General features: G+C 40.0%; 1 pseudogene; it reads left to right on the forward strand.

Annotated features, from left to right (window-relative positions):
* The first annotated feature begins 8,889 nt into the window (after positions 1–8,889).
* Positions 8,890–10,477, forward strand: LOC118008696 (annotated as a pseudogene).
* The last annotated feature ends 4,262 nt before the right edge of the window (positions 10,478–14,739 follow it).

Genomic DNA, 14,739 nt, shown 5'->3' on the forward strand with positions numbered 1-14,739 from the left:
TATAAATTTAATCCTTACAACTCCATGAGGCACATGTTCAGAAATCAGCCCTATCTTTAGAAAGCCAACGTGTAATAATAATGGTAAACTATAAACAGTGGTTCACTTCATATTTTATAATATGTGCATGAACTCTGTAATGTCTGTTAATCAGGCTCCTCCAAACTGTCTTTTCAACTAGGTCCTGACTTTTGGGCCTCCATGTTCATCTTTGCACTGTCTACTTCTAGCAAGGGTCCTGTTAAGCCAGTTTAGCCAGAATCACCAGCCCTTGATACCTAATCACTTTCAAGTTCTAACCACATTCTTCATCCTCCACCATCCCCTAGGTGATGTCCAATCAACCTGGCCTGCCTTCAGGAAAAATTCTGTTGGGTCACTTTAGCCAGAAAATCCACCCCCCTTACCTCTGATGTTTCCTTTCACTAATTTTTCCATCAATGGACCCCCACTCTGCTCCTTGGCTAAAAATTCCCATTTTTCATTTATGTATTTGGAGTTGAGTCCTATCTCTCTCCCCCACTGCAAAACCCCTTTGCAGTGGTTCCTACACCAATCGTGGTGGTTCTGAATAAAGTCTGCCTTCCTGTTCTTTCACAAGTGTTGTGACTAACTTTTTTTTAACCAATCTTAAGGTGAGGTAAACCCCTATTTACAAATGTAAGCATAAATCCATGTTTTGAATCAGTGGATAGCACTGATGCTAGACACTTGGTAACATGGTCTCAGTAATGGGGAGGATACCCTAACTTTCCCTTGTGTTGCTGAGTTACTCTCTCTAGTCTTAAAGTCCTGGGTGTGGGTGCACAACCTCATGATGGAATCTGGGTTATGGGTTTATGCCTGGCTACCTTGGGGCAGAGACAAAAAGAATATTTCATGTTCCCTGATGGGAGGTGAAGCTCTGCGTGAAATATGGGATTCCCAATGAAGGGGAAGTAGAATATAACACCCCAAAATATGCCTCTTTGGCATTAGGATTATCTTGAACCGGTTATTTTTAAGAAACAACAGACACAGGAGAAGCTCTGAAAACTGACTAGAAGTGATCCTTTTGTAAAGGGAACTCCCTTTGTAAAGGTGTCTTTTTCTCCGTACCAAGAAAAGGGAGAGGACTCTAAATCTCTAGAAACTCTTCCCAATGGAAAAGGCAACAATTTAAATCTGCATAACAATCTTACCCTTGTTTAGTGTGCTCTGCTTGATAACCTTCCATAACTGACCCCCAACACACACACACACACACACACACACACCACACATCTTCTTTCTCTTTAGCTGGAGATAGTATAGAAGGTGGTGGCTTGAGCCATTTCAGGGAGTTATGCAGTTCCTGGGTCTCTCCCATGTATACAGGAAGGATACACGTTATTAAACTTACGTTTTTCTCCTGTGAATTTTTTATTAGCAGGGTACAGAGTCTAAGCCAAGAGCCCAGAAAGATAGGAGAAAAATTCGTTCTCTTCCCCTTATACCAACAATAGGAAAAGGTTGAATATTGGACAGTTGTGACAAGGAAAACTGTCCATGAGAGCATGTCTTAGCAATCCATAGTGGCTGAGAACATGGGCACTAGGGTCAACAGACTGAGATCCAATACTGGATCCAAACTCTGCCAACCCTGTAACCTGACTTCTCTCTCATTTTCTTTTCAGTTGAAATATAACTGATATACAACGTTATATTAGTTTCGGTGTACAACATAATGATGGATATTCGTGTATATTGCAAAATGATGATCACAATAGGACTTCTTTTTTTAATGGGGTTTCACCTGAGAATTAAACCCTAATGCCCCAAAGCAATCACTGGATGCAACACATGAATTTCTCTCCTATGTACCTAGAATGGTGCTAGCTACATGTTCTCTTTGGAAGAAATGAGAAAACACTCATTCAAACCTTTTTCTCTAGGGCTTAATTCTCACACCAAACCCCTTATGAGAGTAGTTGCAGGCTAAATAAATCACTTCTCTTTTCCATGCCTGTTTTTTTCATTTTAGCTTCTGAAGTATAGGTACAAATTGTACCTGTTCATATTTTTTAATGAGAATTTAATGATAAGACATGTAAAGCACTTAAAACAGTGCCAGGCACAATAATATATGTCACTGTTATCAATATCACATTCATATTTGTATTTTCCGCTTCTTCTTGAAATATGGGTCTCAGTAAATAGTTGAGAAATGAACAGGTGTGTGCATGTGTAAAGATAAATAGCAGTACTGTGCAGAATAAATTAGGACAGATGGGAGGCAGAAAAACTGGTTGAAACCTGCTGGAATAATAATATATATATATAAATATATATATATATATATATATATATATATATATATATATATATATAACTGAAGAGGTTTTGAAACAGGGGGACAGTAGTGAAAATGGAGAGGATGCAGGTTTCTGACATGTTGCAGAGATGATTCCACAGGACTTGGGATATGACAGGATGTGGGCAGTAGAGATCACTCATAGCTGTTAGCTTGGGTAACTGAATGAATGAATAGCGGCATCATCCAGAGAAAGGAAAAAATTCCAGGGAAGAATGATGAGCTGAGTTTGGGACATTTGGGTAATTAATCTTATAAGAAATATTTTTTAAAGATTTATTTATTTATTTATTTATTTATTTATTTATTTGAGAGAGAGTGTGCACAAGTGGGAGGGGCAGGTGCAGAAGGAAAGAGAATCTCAAGCAGACTCCACACTGAGCACAGAGCCCGACGAGGGGCCGGACGATCCCAGGACCCAGAGATCACGAACTGAGCCAAAACCAGGAGTCGGAAACTCAACTGACTGCGCCACCTAGGTGCCCCTAATCTTATAAGAAATCTTATAATCGGTCTTTTTTTTTTTTAAGATTTTATTTATTTATTTTGACAGAGAGAGAGAGAGACAGTGAGAGAGGGAACACAAGCAGGGGGAGAGGGAGAAGCAGGCTTCCCGCTGAGCGGGGAGCCCGATGTGGGGCTTGATCCCAGGACCCCGGGATCATGACCTGAGCCGAAGGCAGACGCTTAATGACTGAGCCACCCAGGCGCCCCTCTTATAACCAGTCTTTTAAGACTGGATATTTATTCAAAAAGATCTCCTGTTAAACCCGAAGAATCCTCCAATCAGGACTGCATCCAAAACATTTCGAGAAGAGCACCATACTTGGTGGTTTGGTTGTATGCTGGCAAGTCACAGAAACAATTGTAACGATATTAGGAAGCAGCAGTGGAAGAGTACAGGAATTTATGGCTGTAATACAGGAGAATACTGTGGAATTAATTGGGAAGACTATAGCAGGGCCTCAGAAAGAGATTATAGTTGGGAAGGAGAGCCAGCAAGTACCCAGGAAAGGCTCTGTGTCTGGGTCTTCTTTCTTGGGCTGGCTTCCTTATTCTGTCCCTGAAGACTGGCCTTTTACTCAGATCATATGCTGGGAAGTGGCCATGCCCCCTGTAGCCGATGTCAGTGTTCCACCCAGACCTCCATCAATCCCCTTTTGTCCTTTTTGTGGATCCCTTAGCTTTGGTATACTTTGCCTTCCAAAAGTTAGCACCTGCGACCCGTTTAGGGGACAAGTGAGGCAGTCCTGGAGTCATTTGCAGGATGTAGCAGAAATGGAAGTGCCTGGAATTTACATTCCCTCACCTCTAGGGTAGCCCCCCTTTTTTTGAAGTATATATATATTTTAGGATTTTATTTATTTGGCAGAGAGAGAGAGACAGAGCACAAGCAGGGGGGAGCGGGAAAGGGAGAGGGAGAAGCAGATTCCCCGCTGAGCAGGGATCCCAATGTCGAACTCGATCCCAGGACCCTGAGATCATGACCTGAGCCGAAGGCAGACGCTTAACTGACTGAGCTACCCAGGCGCCCCTAGGGTAGCCCTTAGACAGTGGTAATGTTTGAAGGCATCTGAATGCCCTGCTTCCTTGCCTCTAATCGGGAAAACTCCAAGGTTTACTTTATATTCACAGGTTTTACTATGGAATAAGACTGAGTTCCCCTACCCTCTGTGGGACTTTTGGTTTTCCCTTTTCCAACCCTATTTCCCTTAGTCCCTGACTGATTTTCCCTGTGAACACTTATCTAATGATTTATTTGCAGATATATCTTCATCTCAGGGTCTGCTTCAGGGGGACCCAATTATTATACATTATATGGTGTCCCCCCAAAAAGATATGTTGGAAATAAGGTCACTGCAGATGTAATTAGCTAAGATGAGGTCATTAGGGTGGGCCCTAATCCAATATGACCAGTCTCCATGGAAAAGGGGGACATTCGGACACAGACGGGCATGCAGAAGGAAGACACAGGGAGAAGATGGCCATGTGACTTGACTGAGGTACCTACCAGCCAAAAAATGCTAAGGATTGCAGCAAACACAAGAAGCTAGAGGAGGCAAAGAAGAATTATCCCCTAGAGCTGCCAAAGAGAACACAGCCTTGATTTCAGGCTTCTGGCTCCAGAATATGAGAGAATAAATTTATGGTGTTTAAAACTTCTTGGTTTGGGATATTTTATAATGGTGGCCCTAGGAAACTAACACACTAATCACGAGTAACTCTGGTCCCAAGTTTTACATTTCTTCTAAGAGATCAGCAGAGATGGACACCAGATTCTCTTAGTTCCTATTCCAAGTACAGATTCTGATTGGAGAATACAGGTCCTTCAACTCTATGCAGGGGGTGGAGTAACACTGTATAAACAACAATGTTGTGATTAAGAGGAAACAGTTCCCACAGCAAAGGGGAGCACCCTTGAGCCCATGGATGGAGAAACATCCCCAAAATAGCCACTGGAAAGAGATTTCTCAGCATGGAATTTTCCTGTCCTTTGTACAGTCCTAAGTGTCCAACAAAAACCAATGAAGGAGTTTGGTTACTTTTTCAGATTCAGAAGATGTTCCAAATTTATAGGGATTTCAAAACATGAGATTTGAAAAAGCCTCCAAGTTGATTAGTGTTGCCATTTTGATTCCCTGATTTGGCTTCTCGATGGCAACAATGCATGCTACAGAATAACATTAATTCAGAACCAACAACAAATCCTGCTGTGCATTGAAACATGAAGTCAATTTATGTCAAATGTTGTTTCATCGAGTTTGAAACATAATAAACAGAAATGGTACCAGTAAATCTATGAATTTATTTAACACCACAGTATTCTGGATTTTAAGCCAACTCTAAAAGGGAGGAGAAAAGAAAGTTAGGGAAAGGCTTTTTTTTTTTTTTCCTTATGACTCAAACTGAAAGCAGAACATTTTGCACACTGGCTCAGACATTGAATTTCATTCCCACCCTCGCCGCAGCAGCCAATTTGAACCTGATTCAAAGCTGATTGTTTTCAAGCAGTTACTAGTATACATGTATTTATTAATGGACAGGCACTGAGTCTCACTTCTCTTCTACTTCCTCTACTAATCAAGTTATGAAATGTGATTTTCAGTAACTCTGAACATATGTGCAATGAAATGAAATACAATTTGTTTATTTCAACATCCATCCAACTTTTTTTTTTTTTGAATACCATTTATTTTCTCATTTAGGGCAGAGGAATTTCAAAGAAAGGAACCTGGCTCTTTGAAGTTTCTTCTTGAGTAGAAGTAGTGGTTTCTAATACATTGGCTGTCAACTGTCACCATCAGTTACCCAAAAGCACACCCTGCAGTAAAGATTCTGATACAAGTGTTTTATGACGGATGGGTTTTGAGGGTAACCTGGCCAAAGGGAAGAAACAGGGGAGAGGAAGAAAGCAAGCAAACATGTGTCTTAGGCCAGGTCTTGACCTCCACCTGGTCCTGAGGAAGTTACACTTCAGACGTTGTGCTGTTTCTCGGGCAATAGCTGGGCTTTCTTTCTTACTCCTGCACCCATCAGTCATTGGATAAAGGTCGCCCAGTGCTCTGGTCTGAATGTTTGTGACCCCCAAAAATTACAGGTTGAAAACCTAATCTCCAAGGTGGTGGTATCCGGAAGTTGGGGGAAATGGTGATTAGCTCATGAGGGTAGAGCCCTCATGAATGGGATTAGTGCCCTGACAGAAGAGACCCCACAGAGCTCCCTGGCCCCTTCCACCATGGAAAAACACAAGAAGTCCACAACCCAGAAGAGGGCCATCACTTAATCATGCTAACATGCTAACGCTCAGACTTCTAGTCTCCAGAACTATGACAAATACATTTCCGTTGTTTATCAGCCACCCAGTCTGTGGTGTTTTGCTATTTTTTTATAGCAGCCCGAACAGACAGAAATGGGTTGGGAGCGGGTGGAGGGCATGTGAACTCCCTGGCAATTCCAACTTTCTGCTGGTGTGACAAGAGCAGACCCAGTAGCCCAAGGGTAGGCCTCCAAAGACGGCACACAGGATCGAAAGAACAGTGCTTAGAAATTTGAAAAGGAAAACACACACACGAAAACAAAAAAATTGGAGGTGATGGAAATGTGTAGATCCTTGATTGTGGTGATGGTATCACAGGTATATGCTTATGTCCAAACTCACCAAAATGTGTCCATTAAATATGTGCATGTTTTATATATCAATTATGCCTCAGTAGAGCTAAAAAAAAAAAGTTCAAAGAAAGGGATCATTAGTATCCTTGATGATCTCATTTAAACTGGTCTCATTAAGATAGAAAGCACAGCTTTTGGTTCAGCTTCTCCACAAGCTTAGATGGGCCTACTTTAGCCTTCTGCATTACAGCCCCCAAGCCTAACCCAGATCCCGGGGTCACAGTATGTCAGCTTGGACATGAGTGTCCTCGGTCCCCACTAATCTCACAAGATGGATCTAACACAGACTCATGCTTTTGCCTTCTCTTTTTTTTTCCTTTCTCCAAATTTTTATTTAAATTCCAGTTAGTTAACATACAGTGGAATATTAGTTTCAGGTATAGAATTTGATGGCTCATCAATTACATACAACACCCAGTGCTCATCACAAGTGCCCTCCATAATCTCCATCACCTATTTAACCCATCCCCCCCAACCCCACCCCCACCGCCCACCTCCCACCCAGTTAACCCTATTTGTTTTCTATAGTTAAGAGTCTGTTTCCTGATTTGCCTCTCTCTTTTTTCCCCCATGTTCATTTGTTTTGTTTCTTAAATTCCACATATGACTGAAATCATATGGTATTTATTTTTCTTTGACTGACTGATTTCCCTTAGCATATTTTTAATACTCTCTAGCTCCATTCAGGTCATTGCAAATGGCAAGATTTCATTCTTTTTGATGGCTGACTTACTCAGCCATCCATCGGGACATTTGGGGTCTTTCCATAGTTTGGTTATTGTTGATAATGCTGCTATAAACATCAGGGCACATATATCCCTTCAGATCAGTATTTTTGTATCCTTTGGTTAAATACCTAATAGTGCAATTCTTGGATCCTAGGGTAGTTCTATTTTTAACTTTTGGAGAAACCTCCATACTGTTTTCCAGAGTGGCTGCACCAGTTTGTGTTCCCACCAACAGTATCAGAGGGTTCCCCTTTCTCTGCATCCTCACCAACACCTATTGTTGCCTTCCCTAACTTGAAATCTGATTGGCTTGTGACATAGGTTTCATTGAAGGCAAACCATATTTTTCATAAGACTACAAAACTGAAGTTGCTGAAATCATTATTTTAGACAATATAATATTTTAAACATCAGACAAAATTTTAAGTCTATTTATTAAGCCTTTCACTATGTATTCAGGAATTCCAATTAATAATACCATATTTATACATGTCTCCCTGCCACTGACTCATTCCTGACAAAATCGGAAGAAGAAATAGGATTCTTTTTCCACAGCAGCCTTCCTATGGGCTGCTACAATTGGGGAGAATAAGCCAGAAGGGGGACAAATACTGTAACCGATCATTGCAGTGTCCAGGTAAAACTGCTATAACTTGGCAACATGAGCCCAGGCTTTGTCTTCAGCTTCTCCTTTCTTTGGAGGATTTCTACATGCTTGGGTCTGTCTGAAATCCTGAGGAGCAGTTAGAGAAATCTACTTATGTGAGAGGTTAATTTGGCTCCTGGGAAAGACTTTTCATGTGGACGAAGAATTATAAGGGCGGTTTGGTCAAAGACAGTAGCCAGTATCTGAGGGAAAAGAGAAATTCTAAAAAAAAATAAAAATAAAAAAATCAATTACTCTAGTTGTGACTCATTCCTCCAGTCCAGCCCCCAAAAATTCATGCCTAAGCCCCAGCATGAGGAGGCTCTAATAAAAGAATGAATGAAGAGTTAATGTCTAAGGCCATTGGTATGAGAAGACATCAACCATGTTAGTTTCACTACCTTTGCTGGTAATGGCAAATGGCATGGCATTATGGGCTCATTTCTTCCATGCATCCTAGATGCTCTTTCCTTCTGTTTTAACGTAGAATCTGATTATCTAAAGCTATCTCATTCATCCAGGGAGGTCAAATACATGGTGTTCAGAAAACACCCTCCCAATCACAATCCAAGAACAAGGGCCCTGAGGCGGGGTGACCTCAGAAGGACACCATTAGAGCAGGGCTCAGTGATACTAGAAGTGAGGGCTGGCCATGACCACCTCTGCATAGACTCTGTGGGCACAGCAGTGGCAGGAGAAACAACATGCTTATTGGTAGGCATTACCACAAGGTACCACCTTGGGAAGAAGCAGTGAAGGGAAGAAATGATTACCTAATTTAACTGTTTGAAAGAAAAATGATGGGCAATGGAATTAAGGATATATAGAAGCCATACACAGAGTCTAGCCTTTCACCATGTGAGGATGCAACATGGAAACTGTGAACCAGAAAGATAGCCTCACTGGACACCGAATCAGCTGGTGCCTTGATCTTGGACTCTCCAGCCTCTAGAACTGGAGGAAAACAGAAAAAACAAAAACAACAACAACAAAAACGAACAAAAAACAGATAAAAATCTCTTCTAAAACAGCTACTTAATATAAAAAAAAAAAAGGCAAGTTAAGGAACAGAGTCAGAATGAATGTACTGCTCACCTCAAGGACCAGATGCAAGAGATAAAGGCCAAAACCAGCACGGAAAACCGCTGCCTGAAGAGAAACACTGAGCCAAATATTTCTCAGACCCAGAACAAACGCAACAACACAGAGGAACTCTTATAGGACTGAGACTGAGAAAGTAAGGTTAAAAACCAAAAACGAGAACCGGATTCATATGGAGATTGAAATGTTCCTTAGAAAGGAGTTGCAGAAACTGGCGGAGAAGCTAGGGTTCTTTTTTTTTTTTTTTTAAGATGTTATTTATTTATTTGACAGAGAGAGACAGTGAGAGAGGGGAACACAAGCAGGGGGAGTGGGAGAGGGAGAAGCAGGCTTCCTGCGGAGCAGGGAGCCTGATGCGGGGCTCGATCCCAGGAGCCTGATGCGGGGCTCGATCCCAGAACCCTGGGATCATGACCTGAGCCGACAGCAGATGCTTAACGACTGAGCCACCCAGGCGCCCCGAAGCTAGGGTTCTGGAAGGAGAAATTCGATAGGGACACAGAAGTGAAACAGAATGAACTAGATGCTCTCAAAGCTGCAAAGTCTTTGACTTAGCACACCTTCAAGACCTTGCAAAGACGCTAGGAGAATACAAAGAGGTCATGATTAAAGATCATATAGAACAGGAAAAGACCAGGAAGGAAGTAGAATGGGATGACTTAGAATTGCACGGCATTATAAAGCTCCAGGCATGGTGGCGAGGGGCTGTGGTAAGGGATGAAATTGGTGGCCTAAGCAGGACAAAGATGATATCAAGGATTCAAAAGGAAAAGGAAAAGGCAAATGGAGAGGCAAGAAAAGGTATCGGAGTCATCTGTGTTTTCTTCTGGTATTCTGGAGAGGACAAGGAAAACTTGAAAGCATAAGAAACATTTTTACCATCACAGATAACTCATCTATGGTTGATTCTTACTTGGATATCCCCCCCCCCGACTTTTTTAAGATTTATTTATTTATTTGAGAGAGAGAGAGTGGTGGGGAGGGGCAGAGAGAGAGGTAGAGTCTTAAGCAGACTCCTCGCTGAGCACAGAGCCCCACTCCGGGTTCAATCTCATAACCTGAGCCAAAACCAAGAGTGGGACTCTTAACTGACTGCACCACCCAGGCGACCCCCACCCCCGCACTTCTTTTTAAGTAAGCTCTATGCCCAGTGTGAGCCTTGAAGATCAAGAGTTGCATGTTCTCCCAGGTGAGGCCTAGTTATTTCACTTTGCCCATTATATTAGTTTTCAAAGCCTGAATAGAATTATATCATTAATAGGGCTTCTTGATATTTTGAAATAATTTGGCCAAGTAGAAGTATTTCTAGGAACCTTGGGAAGATTCTTCTTTGCTCTTTATCACCAGGAAAAAAAAAAATAGTTCATGGGTTTAGTTACAGTTTTGCATTAAAGCTTCAGGAATTCCTATAATGTCTTTGATTCTGATTTCAGTCAACTCATCTACAGTGAAAAAACTGTTATGAATAAAATGAAGTATTCAGAAGGAATTACAAGATGATGTTTATTTTTTCAAGATTTATTTATTTATTTATTTATTTATTTATTTATTTATTTATTTATTTGAAAGAGGGCGAGCACAAGCAGGGGGAGTGGCAGCAGAGACAGAGGGAGAAGCAGGCTCCCCGCAGAGCAGGGAGCTCAAAGCGGGGCTCGATCGCAGGACCCTGGGATCATGATCTGAGCGGAAGACAGATGTTTAACCGACTGAGCCACCCAGGTGCCCCAAAAGACGATGTTCATAAAGTACCTAGCATAATTGAAGTTTAAGTGAAGGATGGTTCCTAAAAAACTAACCCAGAGATTAAAAAATATTTATTAAGCACCTGTGTAAAAATAACAGGACAACTGAGCTCTATCATTTTTACCACCTGTGTTAAAGATAATACAACTATGCCTGCACCTAAGAACCCCACTGTGGCTCTTCCTTATCATATTCTTTTTCCTTTCCTCTAGCAGTCACCACGGTCTTAACATTTGTGATAATGATTTCCTTAATTTTCTTTATAGTTTTTTAACTTAAGGATACATTCTGATGCAATATAATTTCTTTTGTCTTGTTTTTGAAACTTCTTATGAATAATCCCATATCATTAGAATTTTTGTGACTGTCTTCTTTAGCTCAACATTATGTTTGTGATAGTTGGATACAGTTGTTTTTCCTTCGTTTTCATTTCTGAATAGTATTTTCTGGATACAACAGAATTTATGTAAATATATTTAAATGTGTGTGAGAGAGAGACTCTTTTTTAATCTATCTGTTCATGTGGTAGATTACATAAATTGATTTTCTTTTTTTTAAGATTTTATTTATTTGAGAGGGGGGAAGAGCAAGAGAGAGAGAGAGAGAGTGTGTGTGCACACCAGTGCGGGGAGAGGCAGAGGGAAAAGCAGGCTCCCGACTGAGCAACTGAGCCCAGTGCAGGGCTTGATCTCAGGACCCTGGGATCATGACCTGAGCTGAACGCAGACGCTTAACCCACTGAGCCACCCAGGTGCCCCATAAATTGATTCTCTAATGTTTTATCATCCTTGTACTCCTGGAATACTGCTAATATAGCAGGATGTATCATCCTTTTAAAATACTGTTGCATTGGGTTTAGTATCTTGTTTAGCAAATTTGCATCTATACTCATGAGTGAGATTTACCTTTAATTATCTCTTCTCATATTGTCTTTGGGTGGCTTTGAATATTGTAAGGGAGGAAAAAATAATTTTCCCTCTACCATTCTAACTTCTCAACTGGAAACCCTGTAATGAAAGGCAGATATGCAAGAGGAAAACAAACAGAAGTTTATTAACATGTCTACCTCATGTATACATGGGATAGACCCAGGGAAAAATGAGTAACTCTCAGAGATGCCTTAGAACTCAGACTTAAGGTATTTACCCCAGAGATATAAATGTAGTGATCCGAAGGGGCACCTGCACCCCAATGTTTATAGCAGCAAGGTCCACAATAGCTAAACTATGGAAAAAACCCAGATGTCCATCGACAAATGAATGGATAAAGATGTGGTATACATATACAATAGAATATTACACTGCCATCAAAGAAAAGAAAGAAATCTTGCCATTTGCAATGACGTGGATGGAACTAGAGGGTATTATGCTAAGCGAAATAAGTCAATCAGAGAAAGACAATTATCATATGATCTCACTGATATGTGGAATTTAAGAAATAAGGCAGAGGATCACAGGGGAAGAGAGGAAAAAATGAAACAAGATGAAATCAGAGAGGGAGGCAAACCATAACAGACTCTTAATCTTAAGAAACAAAATGAGGGTTGCTGGAGGGGAGAGGGGATGGAGTGACTGGGTGACGAACATTGGGGAGGGTACGTGTTGTGGTGAGCACTGGGTGTTGTCTAAGACTGATGAATCACAAACCTGTACCGCTGAAACAAATAATACATTATATGTTAATTAAAAATAATTAAAAAAAGAACTCAGACTTAAATACCATCTTCACTTAAGGACAAAAGAAATACCTGTTTCTTCTTGATTGAGTCCTCCTTCTCTTCCTAGTACAGAGGGAGATACTCTTACATATGGAGATTTCCCTCATACATGTAAGTGTCCTCTATAAAAGAGTAAATTCTACTCTGTTTTCAGAGCTTCTCCTGTGTCTGCTGATTCCCAAAATAATCAGCTTGAAGTAATCCTTATGCCAAGAAGAATATTTTGGGGTAGCATATTCTGCCACCATTCAATATCAAGGTTATACTGGCTTCATAAAATAACTTGGGAGTATGTTTCCTCATTTGACTGGGAAGAGTTTGTGTAAGATGAAAATTATTTCTTTGTTAACTATTTGCTACAACTCCCCATTAAAGGCACCTGGACCTGGATTTTTTCAAGTTTTTAGTCATTTTGGTATTTTACAGATACACAATATATTTCTTTTTATATATTGTATTTGGAATTTACTGGTCTTTTTTATTCTGTAGATTATTGAATTTACATCATTCTGGAAAATTAAAAGCATGATCTCTTCAAATATAAACTCTGCCTAATTCATTACCTCTCCTCAACTCTTTGAACCTTGATTAGATATTCTTATTTTATCTTTTATGTCACTAATCTCCCTCTTTTATTTTCCATTTCTTTTCTTTTTACTTCATTCTGAAGTATGTTCTTTGACTTCTCCACCATTTCACTAATTCTATGTTCACCTAGGTTTAATTAACTAATAAATCCATCTATTTAGATTTAACTTTCAATTATTATATTTTTATTAAATATACTTATCCATATTGTATAGGTTTCTGTACCCTGCAAATTATTTCAAGGTTATCGTTTATTAAACATTTTCTATATAGTGTTTTTGAAATTTGTTTCTGATAATTTCAGTATCTAAGTCATGGTTGACGGGGGCATAAATTTCTGGGGTCTATTTTTTCTAATGATAGCCATTGTAATTTGTTTCTTTTGTGTTTGGCTCTGTCTATCTTTGTACTTATTACCAGCTGCTCAGGTTTTGGAAAATTGTTTACATGAGCTCTTTGATGTCTAGCATGAATATGATTCATACAGAAAGGATTTGCATCTACTTCTGCTCAATACATGATGACATTATCAGTCCTCAACCACGTTAATCTAAATTCTTGGCTTGAAGCTTTTGTGACCCACCAGATGATGTAGGTTGTAAACCATGAAAGGCCTGACTCGTGCTTACAACTTTTTGGAAATGTTTTAGGAACTTCTTTATTCAGCACCAGTACTCTAGAGTCAAGGGACTGGGACAAATATACTTCTCATTCAGCCTTTATTAAACATGTCTAGTTTAAGGAATAGAGGTCTCTTATCAGACTTTTACACATGGGCAGATGCTGGGATTTCTTTCTTTCCCCAAGCCCTACAACAATATAGAATGACCTCAAAACAATGGAAACTTCAGTGCTCTCCTAGCCCTCTGATTTGGTCTAACTTAGATTTGGCTTCACAATTTCTGACATGTCAGTTCTTTATTACTTTTAAGGACTTTAAACTTTAGATTTTTTCATTGTTTTTAATGACCTGCTATATTACCCAACCACCTATTTATAGTAAGGATGGTTTGGCTTGGGAATGCTGAATTTTATTATGATGATTACTTCAGACAACATTTCTAGATAAAGTATAATTTTGAAGCTTTTTGCCTCTTCCTACTATTTGGGGGGATGAAAAGATGGTGAGGTATTTGGCTAATGATGTGTTTGTTAATGATAGTGATATATGTATACATTTGGCCCAAAGGAAGAGAATTCTGTTGACTATATTCATGCTGATAAAATTTGTTGAAATGAAATATTTCATATTAGTATTATATATAATTTTCAATTTAAGACTGTGGAAATTGGTGATGAGGTTCACAACATGCTACTTCAGAATACAGCACCTTGGCATACTGAATATTTTAAGCTGAAGGAGTGTGAGAAAACAGCAGAAGCAGGAACCTCACTATGGACAGGAACAGGAGCTCACTATGAACTCCTTTTTCCCTAGTACTTCTTCCCTGAAACAGGTCACAAAATCTTCATGTACGATGTGCCATCCCCATACCGAGAGGAAAGAAGCATCCCTATCACTGAAGACAAAGAGATGCCAAGAAAAGTCCTAACAAACAGACCATGCTAAGTTTCCTGCTAACTTTTGCATACTCCTTAACCTATCACAGTCCTCCATGACTGTCCACCCTTCATCAAAACTAGCCAAAAAAATACACAGGCCTGTTTCTTTGGGTCTTCATTACCTTATGGAAGGTTTGCTTGTCATGTAAAA

This window comes from Mirounga leonina, unplaced genomic scaffold (genome assembly GCF_011800145.1).
Source record: "Mirounga leonina isolate KUSES-001 unplaced genomic scaffold, KU_Mleo_1.0 Mir_101609, whole genome shotgun sequence".
NCBI classification, from domain to species: domain Eukaryota; kingdom Metazoa; phylum Chordata; class Mammalia; order Carnivora; family Phocidae; genus Mirounga; species Mirounga leonina.